General features: G+C 40.4%; 1 protein-coding gene across 1 annotated transcript in view; it reads right to left on the bottom strand.

Moving 5' to 3' along the window:
- The window catches only part of Gtdc1 (glycosyltransferase like domain containing 1), a 378,813-nt gene extending 365,198 nt beyond the window's left edge, over positions 1-13,615 (bottom strand). Inside the window, exon 1 of the mRNA XM_045148535.1 lies at positions 13,544-13,615. The gene's annotated coding sequence lies outside the window, so the exon portion shown is untranslated. The remainder of the gene's footprint in view (positions 1-13,543) is intronic.
- Between the last annotated feature and the right edge of the window lie 555 nt (positions 13,616-14,170).

Raw genomic sequence — 14,170 nt, 5'->3', positions numbered from 1 at the left:
TCACACCTTTATTTTTACTTTCACATTTGAAGTACAGCAATATGGATAGATGAGGTGTATATTTAATAGAATAATGTGAACAGACACATTCCTGGAGCTATAGCGATTTAAAAATGACACTAGCATCAAGATACTCATTCTTATTCTGGTAAGGCTCTAAGAAAAGAGTCCCTTGTTATGAAACAAATTGTGCTGCCAAATGCTTCTTAGGATCATATGTAAAAGTCGTCTTCTCTAGATTTAATGTTTTAAACTAAAGAGAATAATGGATTTTGTGACTACACGGACAAGTTTGGTTTTGATGCTTATAACCATGCAGTTCTTAAGTGAGTGTGGCAGTTTGTAAAATGTCCCTCATGGGCTCATGTGAATGAATATTTAATCTCCAGCTGGTACTGCTGTTTGGGGAAGGCTGGGAACCTTTAGGAGGAAGAGGCTTGCTAAAGGAAATCTGTCACTGAGGATCAGCCTTCAGGTTTTATAGCCCAGTACTATTTACTGTTTCCCTCTCTGTTTCCTGTCTGCTGGTATGATGATCTGACACAGGCTTCCTGCTCTACCCCATCATGATGGACTCTACCATCTGGAACTATAAGTTAAGACAACCCTTTTCTTTCCATAAGCTGCTTCTTGCAGGTATTTTTGTCCCAACAATGGGAAAGTACAGTGGTACAGAAAGTACTATTTCTGGGGCTGGAGAGATGGCTTAGCAGTTAAGATGCTTGCCTGCAAAGGCAAAGGATCAAAGTTCGATTCCCCAGGGCCCACATAAGCTAGATGCACAAGGGGGTGCACACATCTGGAGTTTGTTTGCAGGGGCTAGAGGCCCTGGTGCACTCATATATTCTTTCTCTCTCTCTTTCTCTCTCTCTCTCTCTCTCTCTCTCTCTCTCTCCCCCCTCCCCCCATTTATCTGCCTCTTTCTTTCTCTCAAATAAAAATACTTTAAAAAAAGTACTATTTCTAACTTGATAATACATATATGTATAATAAAACATTTTATACATTAACAAAAAATATATAAATCATGCATATAAGTATCAAAAAATATCAAACATAAAGCCAGGCGTGTTGATGCACACCTTTAATCCCAGCATTTGGGAGGCAGAACAGGAGGATTGCCATGAGTTTGAGACCACCCTGAGCCTACATAGTGAATTCCAGGTCAGCCTAGACTAGAGTGAGAACCTACCTCAAAAAAAAAGTAAAAAGTATCAAACATACCTCCTAGAATTATAACGTGGGTATTCATCCTTAAATAGTGGCTGGAGGCATTTTCTAAGTTTTTTTTTTAATTTTTTATTTATTTATTTGAGAGCGACAGACAGAAAGAGAAAGACAGATAGAGAGAGAGAGAGAGAATGGGCGCACCAGGGCTTCCAGCCTCTGCAAACGAACTCCAGACACGTGCGCCCCCTTGTGCATCTGGCTAACGTGGGATCTGGGGAATCAAGCCTCGAACCGGGGTCCTTAGGCTTCACAGGCAAGCACCTAACCGCTAAGCCATCTCTCCAGCCCGCATTTTCTAAGTTTTTAATCTGTCCCATGTGAATGTACATCATTTCTTTCTGCGGTTTATAACTAATTCCATGTTTTTGTTTATGCCTCATATCTCTTATGTTGGAAAAGAATGCTTTTTCTTCACTTGTTCTTTTCTTCTTCTAACATTCAGCTCAAACTTGGTCTCCCATACAGGGTATACCCTGAACCCCAGTGAAACATTCTATTCTTTCTGCATTCCTCTATCACTACCACATAAATATGCAAATGCTTCCTGAAGACAGAAATATCAAGGCCATCTTTGCTAACTATGAATTGCCTAGCACAGTAGTTTACTTATGCTATTTAAGTACTCACTAAAGTTTGCTCAACGAAACTAAAATCCTATTGAACTAGGAAACCAATCTACTGGACTAAATGGGATATAAGTTTTAATTTCATTTGTTACTCACTCATCATACTTCCAAGTACTTTTTCTGTACATCTTATTTAGAAGGATGTTTATCAGTTTCTGTAAAAGCTCATTTTTACCCACATTTTATATATGGATTTTCTATTATGGCATCACTGTCAGTAGAACTAAGCAATACTATACTGGTATCAAAGGCCACCCAGTAGATAGCAGAATTCTAAAGCCCAAACTAAAAATGTGTCATTATTGCTTTTCAAGATGGCTCCATCATCATTCTATACCAATGTGATATCATTCACATTAAAAGCTATTAAATCTTAAATGTACATTCTGATCTTTCTGGTTATTTTTAAAAGTATGTATCAGATAATCTCCCAAAAAAAAAAAAGTCCTGGGCTGGAGAGATGGCTTAGCGGTTAAGTGCTTGCCTGTGAAGCCTAAGGACCCCGGTTCGAGGCTCGGTTCCCCAGGTCCCACGTTAGCCAGATGCACAAGGGGGCGCACGCGTCTGGAGTTCGTTTGCAGTGGCTGGAAGCCCTGGCGCGCCCATTCTCTCTCTCTCCCTCCATCTGTCTTTCTCTCTATGTCTGTCACTCTCAAATAAATAAATGAAAATGAACAAAAAAAAAATTAAAAAAAAAAAAAGTCCTCTGTACAAGGTCACTAGATGTAGGATAATTTCACTTCTTACTGGAAAACTAGATATAGCATTACTCCTAATATCATCAACATATTAGGATAATCCTATCTGCTTTCAAGGTTATGGACCTTATTAAAAATGGCTTATACAAAGCTTCTTACTCAATGTATAAAGAATTTCAAAAAAAAAATCTGAATAGGTTGCACTTGTTTTCACTGCAACAAAATACCTTACAGAACAAGTTAAGATATATTTTGGCTCACAGTTTCAGAGGGCTCAGTATTTTGTTAACCAGCTCTATTGTTTCTGGACTGTGGTAAAACAGAGCATCAAGGTGGGGAAGAACAAACCTGGTCACTTCACAGAAATCAGGAAATGGGGGAAAAAAGAGACAGAGACCTGGGATATGATACAGTAATTCACGTGTCCTCTAGGTAGACTTCATCTCCTAAAGTTTTCAGAGCCTCCTAAAATGATGCCACCAGCTGAAGATCCTGCAGTGCATAAGCCTCTGAGAGGTACTTCACAGCCAAACTCAACCACTACAGTAATAAATCACTCTACTCTAATAAATTTACACTATCTAGCACCCTTATCAATTCAAAAGTACGTAATATTCAGCTTTGATCTTCTAATCGATCACATTTATAGATCCTCCTTGTACACATTTCCCAATGGCTTACTTTGTCTATTCAAAAAATCACCTCCCTCTCTTTTTAAGGAAAAGTATCACGGACTAAGGACCATGAAGTTAGGGAGGAAGGTGACAGGAGAAGGAGCCACCTAAAAGCACTTCTTTACTAAAATAAATATAGTAATATATACCTAGATCCTTACTTATATTAAATTTTCTCCAATTCATTCTGGAAGATCATGAAAGTAAAGACCACTTTCTTCCTCATATCCTTTAAATATGATAACTAAATAAATATGCTTAAGGAGTGGGGGGGGGAAACGATGTGAGTGATGGATTCTCAATGAACTTGAAATCACAATGTTTTACCAACTCACAAAGAATTCATGAGACTTCACCACACAAGACTGTGAAAATATAATTCAATATTCTTCAGACTGGCATTAATTCACTGGGTTATTAGGGGTTTTGTTTTGCTTTGACAGTGCTGGGATCAAACCCAGTGCTAATACATGCTAAAGAACAGAGACAGGCCAGTCTAGAACAGAAAGCTCCAGATTCAGTGAGAGAATCAGGAAAAGAAGGCAAAAGAGCTATAGAGAAGACCACCAGACTTCTCTGACTTCCACATGCATATACACAGAGCAAGTACAACTAACACACATGCACATATACATCACAAGCACACAACCATATACTATACACACAAAAAAAAGGAGAAACAGGGCTGGAGGGATGGCTTAGCGGTTAAGCGCTTGCCTGTGAAGCCTAGGACCCTGGTTCGAGGCTCGGTTCCCCAGGTCCCACGTTAGCCAGATGCACAAGGGGGCGCACGCGTCTGGAGTTCGTTTGCAGAGGCCGGAAGCCCTGGCGCGCCCATTCTCTCTCCCTCTACCTGTCTTTCTCTCTGTGTCTGTCGCTCTCAAATAAATAAATAAATAAATAATTAAATAAATAAATAAAAAGGAGAAACAAATGTTAATATTAATAGCCTATTCAATAAATATGGATATGCTCTCTCATTGCTATATCAAAATTTGGTAAATAGGAGTATCTTATGGATAAGTTAAAATATGAAACTAATACATAGGAACTTTTTGCAGTCTATTACTTGCTTTGAAAAATCTATAATTCAGGGCTGGAGAGATGGCTGATGCACAAGGGGGCGCACACATCTGGAGTTTGTTTGCAGTGGCTGGAAGCCCTGGCACGCCCATTTTCTCTCTCTCTTTATCTACCTATCTATCTATCTATCTATCTATCTATCTACCTACCTACCTACCTACCTACCCGCTCCCCCCCCACTCTCTCTCTCTGTCACTCTCGGATAAATAAATAAAAATGAACAAAAAATCTATAATGCAAGCCATGCATGGTGGTGCACGCCTTTAATCCCAGCACTCAGGAGGGAGTGGTAGGAGGACCACTGTGATTTCAAGGCCACCCTAAGAATACATAGTGAAATCCAGGTCAGCCTGAGCTAGAGTGAGACGCTACCTCGAAAAAAAAATTCTATAATCCATAATTTTTTGCATTGTCCTTTTAAAAATACTGGTTTACTAAATTATTATACATCTTGGCATAACTCATGGCATAACAGCATTTATTAGTATAACTATCTCATCAGAAGAACCTTTGAAATGTTGAAAAACTGACAAGAACCCAAGAGGTAACAAAAGTTTTCTAAAATTATAACTTTCACTTTAGAATTCAAAGTTTTTTCTTTGGCAGCAGTGTCAGTTGTTTCCTTTAAAGTGGCATACTCAGCTTATTGATTTTTTTTTCAAGAAAGTGACTGATAAATAAGTCTAAATTATCATAGTTTTGTTTGGTATTCATTGTTTAAAGTATTTCATGTAAGATGTATCTGGTTTGGCTGATAATGACAAAAAATTGCATAAAGATTTTTTCCACCTAGATACACAATATATTCTCTACATAAAAAGGAAATGATTTTGCATATTTCCAGACTCATCACAGGAAATCTTAAATACAGTTACTCATTGGTCAAGATTTAATAAAATCACCAATTGTTATTTGTTTATCAAGTACATCCTAGAATGAATCTGGCTATTTTTTTTTTGGTTTTTTTTTTTTTTTTTTTTTTTTTTTTTGGTTTTTGAGGTAGGGTCTCACTCTGGTCCAGGCTGACCTGGAATTAACTCTGTAGTCTCAGGGTGGCCTTGAACTCATGGCGATCCTCCTACCTCTGCCTCCCAAGTGCTGGGATTAAAGGCGTGCGCCACCACACCCAGTCTGGCTATTTTTAAACATGCATATCAATGACAAAGATGCAATTACTAGTACAGTTTGGTGCACTGACAATTTCTGCTAAGATGTCGATAGTTTTACTCATCTTTTTTTTTTATTTTATTATTTTTTATTTATTTAGAGAAAGAGGGAGAGAGAAAATATGGGCATGCCAGGGCCTCCAGCCACTGCAAACGAAGTCCAGATAAGTGTGTCCCCTTGTGCATCTGGCTAACGTGGGTCCTGGGGAATCGAACCTGGGTCCTTTGGCTTTGCAGGCAAATGTCTTAACTGCTAAGCTATCCCCCCAGCCCTCATCCTTGTTTTTCTACCACAGGGCAAATGCCAAAGAAAAAAGGCAAAATGTTATATTACTAAGCTACTAGCTCCAGTTGTGTGGATCCTTCCAAAGTCTCAGTAACACCCTGCAACAAGTGTTTTATCACAATTTGAGAACTAGTATCTTACAGAAATAAAGAAAGCTATGAATAAGTTGCCATCCTAAAATCTATAGTAAATACCCCCATGCAATAAACATATCAAACATCATCATGAAAACTTTATTTTTAACTCAAAAATAGTCTAATTTGTTCTGAGACTGAATTAATAAATAATAGAAGTAATAGCAATTAACATGAATGTACATTATAAGCTCATCTAATCCTCTTGATAGCCTTGTTCATTAGCTGTTGTGCTAAATGAAGAAATCTAAAATAGAGATGGGGAGGTTACTTGTCCAAGGTCACAACAACAACTCCAGGTACAAACTAATTCAGATATGAATGAGCATTTCTGCATACCTAAATTAAGTCTGGATAACAACTTTTTATTTTATTTTTTTTACATGTTACACTTTTTATCTTTATTATAAACGTAACGTTTGACTCAAATAGTTTAAGGACACTATCCCAAGTTGTTCAAGTGGAAAGTGGTGGAACATCTACATACAAATCTCTTAACTGCACAGTACATAACAGTGTTAATCAGCTACCCATCATTATAACTGAATGCCTGAGAGCAGCTTACTTATAAAGAAAAGAAGACTTCGTTAGCTTACAGCATTGGAGGACGGAGTCCAAGATCAGGTGGCTTCTGGCAAAGGTGGCATACATGTATCATAGTGAGAGAGCATGTTAGAGGAAATACATGTTAAGCCAGGAAGCAAAGAGATTATGAGACCAAGGTTCCATGACTGCCTTTGAGTACATGCCCCCAGTAACTTTCATGTCTGCTTCTAGACCATACCTCTTAAAGATTCACAGCCCTTCCCAATACACCACTCTGGAAACCATGCCTTTAAAATGCAGCCCTGTAAGACAGGGAAAGAGTCAATGACTCAACTATAGCATCTGTATATTCTGCATCACTGTAACATCTGTTAGTACATTATTTGTATATGAACAGATTCATGGTCGTAAGTATTATATATTTTACAAGTCAACTGAACAAAACCTCTACTTAGAAAAATTTTGACTGACTTGATTACCTTTGTTCAAGTGGAACAAAATATATTTCCAATTAAAGTAGTATATGACAAGACCATCATAAGAGGAGGAAAAGATCATGACATCAAAATAAAAGAGAGACAGACAGAGGTGGGGAGGGGATATGATGAAGAATGGAATTTCAAAGGGGAAAGGGGGGGGAGAGGGAGGGTATTACCATGAGATACTTTTTATAATCATGGAAAATGTTAATAAAAATTGAGAAAGAAATAAAGTAGTGTATGAGCTAAATGGTATGTTAGTTCACAGTATTTTAATATGACAACAAATAACTGTATCTAAGATTACTATTTAAAAAATACTAAAGGTGATATTATCTTTTTTAAAGATGAGCAAACTGAAACACAAAAAGCATCTAACTCCCTAATTTCACATAAATATTATAAATTGTACAATATCAAAATCAATCTATGTCCCTTAAGACAAAAGTTTCTGGCCATACCATTCACATTTGGGAAACCCTCAGCAATGACCTCCTGATTGCTCCAAAGTCTGGCTACAGAACTTGCTCAAACCACACTCTATCAAAGCAATCAATATATGACTAATTTTGCATCCTAGAAACGAACAGATGAAAGGGTATATTCTGAAAACAGACATGTTCTCAAGTGCTTTAAGTAAAGCATCTAAAGGTAACATTAAAGAATGAAGTAAAATTACTTATAAAGTTATCATGACACATTTCTTAAGCTTATTCTACTAGGGGGGAAAAAGGATTAGAAGGCAATGTCATCATAGCCACAGGGGCCAGCTACACATTACACAATAGCTTTCAAATGCCAGGAATGCTGCAAACCTCAGTCAGCTGCAGCAGAAATATTTTCCTAAACCTCAGTCTATCAGCAAAATTTCCATTTCAGGTCCAGGGTCTTCTCCAGGTTTATTTCTATTTTTAAGAGTTTTTAACGCTACAAAAATAATGGTACGGCTGGAGGTATGGCTTAGCAGTTAAGGCAATTGCCTGCAAAGCCAAAGGACCCAGGTTCCATTCCCCAGGACCCAGGTAAGCCAGATGCACAAGGTGGCACATATGTCCAGCATTCATTTGCAATGGCTGGGGGGCCCTGGTGCAGCCACTCTCTCTCTCTCTTGTCTCTCTCTCTCTTTCTCTCTCTTTCTTTCTCTCTCTCACTCTCGCTCTTTCTCTCAAATAAATAAATAAAACTTTAAAAAATAATTTTAAAAAAATAATGGTAAACACTGAATTCTAAAGAAATGGAGAGGGAAGGAATTGTTTTATCCATATCAATTTACTTGCTGAAACTCCACTGATATAAACATCATGAGATAAGAGAAATGAATGTGGCTTTAATTCAATCAAATCATATTCTTAAACTCTCCCTAAATTCAACAAAAAGCCAACAAAATGGAGAGCCGTGGAATAGTCCCTGAAATGTGGAAAGCACCTAAAATAAACAATTACTCATCATACATATGCTACTACTCTGTATTCTTCCTTCTGTGTCAAAGGGAGAAAACTAGAGCAACATCACCCCCTCCATCAATGATTCCTAGCTGGACAAAAAGGAGTCACAATATAGTAATGTAAATATAGCTATAGAGTAAGAAAAACATCAAGATTGAGGTCATGTCTCTTGACATGCATCATTTACACTAAGGGTTCCCCCACTTGTCTGAATTAATTTCACAAACCTCATTTCATTCAGATAATTGAAGTTTTCCCTTTGAGTTGTAAAGTGTTTACCTCAACATAATTAGTAAACTGTCCCCTTAAAAATACCACTACAAAAATTACCAAGCCTTCACTTCTGCAAATACACACATACTACACTACTATTAAATGTATGAGATTTTGGCCTTTACAGGAAAATTAGTTATAAAGTTCTATTTAAAAAATTAACACAAACGCTACAAAAAAAAAGTTTGGTCATTTCCTTTTTAATACACAGTATTTGCATTACTTGTTAAAGACGTAGTAATTTGGGTGTTCAATACATGACTACTGTTCTGAAACCAAATTAAAGGTTTATACTACGAAAGAGTTTGATGACATTCCTCAATACAATAACTAGCATTATATGGAGAACAAAATCAAAGAGGTTTTTCTTTTTATAGGCAGGCATTTAAGGGCCTTGTAATGAGAATTTACTCTTTAGTATATAATTACTAATGAACAAAAATAGGGTCATTAAACTCACTTCTTTATATTGCCATAAAATTTCCATGTGTAAGAAATATAAAATAATAAGTACACATTCATCAAACCCAAGAAATACTGAAATAAGAAATGCCCTACAATTCTACATAATGAAATTTTTACACCTTCTCTTAAGTAAATGTCCTGTCAGATGATTGATGAAGCAATTTTTCACATAAATAGTCTTACAATTTAAAATACAAAGACTACCTAGTACTAATGTTGGCAATTAAATTTCTAAACTTCTTGAATGAATTTTCAATTTCTCTATGAGCACTGTCTCCACACAACGATACTTGCTTACTGAATTTATTTTTAATCCGCATTTTAATCTGCTATGTGACACAGTACTGAGTGTTGAAGAACCCACCAAGACAGAGTCAGTCTCACCTTTGCACACACAGTCTAGAAGACAGGAAGTGACTATGCCTCAGAAATGTATAATGAACACCTGACCAAATGAGAACTCAAAGTAAGAAGTGCAGGGCAGAAAGCCACAAACATTGTGTGCTAGTTTCTGGTGCAAATGAAACGTTTATTCCCAAAAATATTACAAATGAAAACAGCCAAAAAAAAAAAAAAATCCAGATCTCAGTATCTCAAGGTCAGTCCAATGAGGGTGAATCTGAAAGATGGTGTCACGGTGTCTTGGCTATGCAAAGACCTGTACCAACTACCTATAGACAAAAATAGGCCTCAGCTTCCTGTGAAGTGGGGGCATAGCCAGAAGAGGGAGTTGACCAGCCTGATACGATGCGTAAGCAAACTTAACATTCCAATAGCACAAGAGACCTGGAATTTAAAAAAAAAAATGAAAGATGAAAAACTACAATTAGTCTATGAACTATATACCACTTTCTAAAGAGAGTGAAACTGTCTCTGATTACCTTTTTAAAACAAACATTCCAAAATTATCTGTTCAAATAACTCAAGTGCAACCCTATGGAGTAATGGGGTGAGGAGGAAGGACTAGATACTCTTACTAATTCTTACTCTCTCATTCTATATCCTAATTTTACCTATTACTACACTGAAATATTCTACATACCTCTTACATACTTTATCATGTTTATGCCATACATTTCCAAAACTCATGATGAGAAATATGTTTCAAATGTATTGAACTGCGCATTGTGATAAAAAAGCATACCCTCTGTGTTCAATAAATGCTCAGGGCACCAGAATGCCTCTAGGCCACTGGAGGGTGGGGCTCCTTAATATATTTATCTTCTAGGTAAGAAACTGACCTGGAAGGAAGTAGACCAGGCATCAGAAAAGACAGATGAAAGATGACTGCTTCATATAATTAAACACTATCCCACTCTACTATGCATTTGCTTTTACTAACAGTAGCAGTAGGAAAAAATGAATATAGTTCAAATATGTTGCTCCTGAAAAACAACACAGAGTACTTTATGCGCTCAAATAGGAATCGCTATACATAACTGTCTTTGCATTTGCTAGGCCCAATTTTACCAAAGTTTCTCAAATAATACAGTGGTTGTTCTCTCCAGAAGAAAAGCTTGAGATTTTTCCCATTTTTCTTTTTTTCACACACAAAACATGCTATTTTGATCTAGTAAAGAAAGGGAAGAATAAGCATAACATAAAGAAGTGTGTTTTATCCATTAAATACCACAAACATGCTCAGTGTATCAAACTGTTTATATCACTTTAGGACAACTTTACAAAACAGTCAAAACTCAAAAGTCGTCCTTTCCAAAGTCTACATGCTGAAAATACATCCTTATAAAGTGAAACCAGGACTTTAAATGTTGCCTATGGCAATAATTAAAGGGTCACTGAATTCATGATTATCTAACTTGGCTCTAGTAGAAACTTTGTTATTATTTGTGTGGTAGGCTGACAGTGGCACTCTATCACTAAACTTAAAATAATGGTGTTGGGCTGGAGAGATGGCTTAGTGGTTAAGCGCTTGCCTGTGAAGCCTAAGGACCCCAGTTCAAGGCTTCATTCCCCAAAACCCACATTAGCCAGATGCACAAGGGGCACACATGCCTGGAGTTCGTTTGTGAGTCCATTCTCTCTCTCTCCCTCTTTCTCTGTCTGTCACTCTCAAATAAATAAATAAAAATAAAAAATATTTTTAAAAAACTGGTGTCCTTGCCAAATTTCAGCGACAAGTAAACAAAATTTGTTGTTTCTTTCCTTAATTTTCCTAATGTATTGTTCACCTTTTAAGTCTTCAATACTAGTTAATATAAAGACAAAAATGAATTACTTCAAATTTACTATATCATAATTCAGTATTCCTAGGCCACATGCATTGACAGGGTATGTGCTGGTTCCAGATACTGGCCATACAGATATTAGAGATGGCTCATCTTTCATAAAACGCTAAGAAAAGACACAGAAAAAAGTATTTACTAAGTCTACACCAAACACTGAGCTGTGAGCAAAGAACTGAATTCCATCACTACCCCCTTTTTTTGTAAATGTAAGGCTTGGGTATTGACTAGGCTTGTTACATGTGTATTAGATGTCCCTTCCCACATAATACAATGTTATATATAACACAACTGTAAAACTCTTGAAACATCAACTCTTGATAGTGACACCCTGACTCAAGAGTATAAATAAGAGAAGACGAGCATGATGGCACATGCCTGTAAATCCAAAGGAAGGTAGACAGGAGGATCAGGAGTTCAAGGCCAGCCTCAGACATACAGTGAATATGAGGGCTAGCATGGGCTACATAACACTATGTCTCAAAAAAAAAAAGAGAGAGAGAGAGAGAGAGAGAGAGAGAGAGAGAGAGGGAGAAGCCAGAATGGTGGGACATGCCTTTAATCACAGCACTCAGGAGGCAGAGGTAGGAGGAGGATCACAGTGAATTCAAGACCAAACTGAGACTTCATAGTGAATTCCAGGTCAGCCTGGACTAGAGTGAAACCCGACCTCAAAAAAAAAAAAAAAAAAAGAAAAAAGAAGAGGAGAAAGTATTTGAATTAATAATGCTACATGAAGTGTAGTTTTCTACTTTATCAGCTTTCATGCTTTAAATATTTGCTATTTACTGTTTTCAAATTTGTCAAAGTATCATGATCCAAAAGGTGCTCCTGGGCTGGAGAGATGGCTTAGCGGTTAAGGCACTTGCCTGCAAAGACAAAGGAGGCAGGTTCGATTCCCTAGGACCCATGTAAAGCCAGATGCACAAGGTGGTGCATGAGTATGGAGCGCATTTACTGTGGCTGGAGACCCTAGTGCGCCCATTCTTATTCTCTCTCTCTTTCCCACTTCCTCCCTCCCTCCCTCTGCCTACCTCTCTCACAAATAAATAAATATAAATTTGAAAAGTGCTCCCCCAACACTCCATACTAAAATTGTTTCATTAAATACATTACAGGGCCCTATGAACAATGTATAATAATACACTAATTAAAATTTAATATTGCATTTAGTATGTGGGTTCCAACATGAAATTTCTGTCATGGTTAAAGCTTAAGGTTAAACAGGTTAATAAAATCCAATGAAATGGCTTTATTGAATTACACTGCACTTCTCTTCAGCCACTCCTTAACTTGACCACTACGTTAAGCGATAAAATCAACTTCAGGAGCAGCACCAAATAAGCCAGGCAGACTAGAGCACACATGCGGGCTGTAAAGTGAAATCCATTGGTGTGAACAATCACCTTCAACTCACGTTTTCCACTTCAAACTGTGATACAGGTGGAAGGGGGGGGGGGAGTGAAGTCTGCTCTACGAACATCCCGTCACAGGGCCCCAAGGCACTAACTTAAGAATTATCTCACAAGTAATAATCCAATGCAACACAGTTCTGAGAAGACCAAGTTCCATGTGGCAGGGGAAGGGGAGTGCGCTGCCTACCTGCAGACCTTAGTAAATGAATTATTGCAACTTTGCTGTTGGGGCATAGACATCTTTAATTTCGGAGAACCCTTGCTCCCCAAAGGAACGGGTCGGGCAGTGGGGAAAAGTATTATTAAACGTGTGCTGAGATCGCGGACGGGAGACCGGGTGTTCAGTCTCAGCTGACAGGGAAGAGGGCCGCCGAGGATCAGGTAGCCAAGTTTCCCTCGGCCAAGTCGGAGGTTCGCCAGGCCTCACCCGGGGCCCGGGCAGGACGGCCTGGCGGTCGGCTGTCGCAGGGCCGCGTGAGGCCGGTTCGCACTGCGTGTGGCCGGCGGAGAAGGAGAGACTGGAAGATGGCCTGGGCGCAAACACGACCCGGGTCGCGCGCCGAGGCCTGGACGCCCGGCTGCGGCGCGTGCGCCCGGGAAGCGCGACCCTCGGCCCCGCCTTCCCGCCCGCCCGCCCGCCACCACGGCCCCACTGGGAACTCCGCGCCGCGCGGCCCCGCGAGGAGGGCGCCGGGAGGGAGGAAGGGAGGGAGAACAGGGGAGGGGCCGCGTTCCCGCCTCCCCGCGGCCCGCGCAGCTCCCAGCCCGGAGCCTACTCACCTCCTCCTCCACGTCTCCCTCCTGGCCACCGGCGCGGCCCAGCCGGCGACGCGCTGACGCCGAGCCCCTCCCCCGCGGCCGCCACCGAGGCCGCCGCCCCTCCCGCCCTCCCTCCCTCCCGGCGTGCGGCGGCCGCGGCGGCCTCGGGACTCGTCAGGCGCAGCCCCGCCCCTCGCCCTGCCCACGAGCGTGAGGCTCCGCCCCCTGCGCGGCCCCTCCGCCGTCGCCCGGCCGCTCGGAGTACCCGCCGGCGTCGGCTCGGGCGGCGCGGACCGTTCTCTTCCCTCTCGGGCGTCCCAGCCGCTCCTCACACCTGCCCACGGCCGCGGCGCCCGCTCCGCGTCCCACCTCCGCGGCCTTTCCCTCACGTCAGCATACCGCCTCCCCCTCAGGTTTTCCGAGCTCTGCTCACGCGGCGGCCTCTTCCCGCGCGCTGGAGCCCGGCGGCCCCGGGGCCTCGCGGGCCGCCCCGCCCTGCAGCTCCGGCTGCCTGAACCGCTGGCCCTCGCTGGACACTCCGGGCGCACGTTGCATTCTGCGTGGCCTTTAGGGCCTCCCTACTTCACACCCTTGAGACGCATCTGGGGTGTTCAGTGGTCGCTTATGCGCACTCCCACTCTCTGGAAG

The sequence above is a fragment of the Jaculus jaculus genome, chromosome 4, assembly GCF_020740685.1.
Source record: "Jaculus jaculus isolate mJacJac1 chromosome 4, mJacJac1.mat.Y.cur, whole genome shotgun sequence".
Lineage (NCBI taxonomy): Eukaryota > Metazoa > Chordata > Mammalia > Rodentia > Dipodidae > Jaculus > Jaculus jaculus.
Note: the sequence above shows the minus strand (reverse complement) of the source record. Positions and strands in the feature narration are given on the sequence as shown.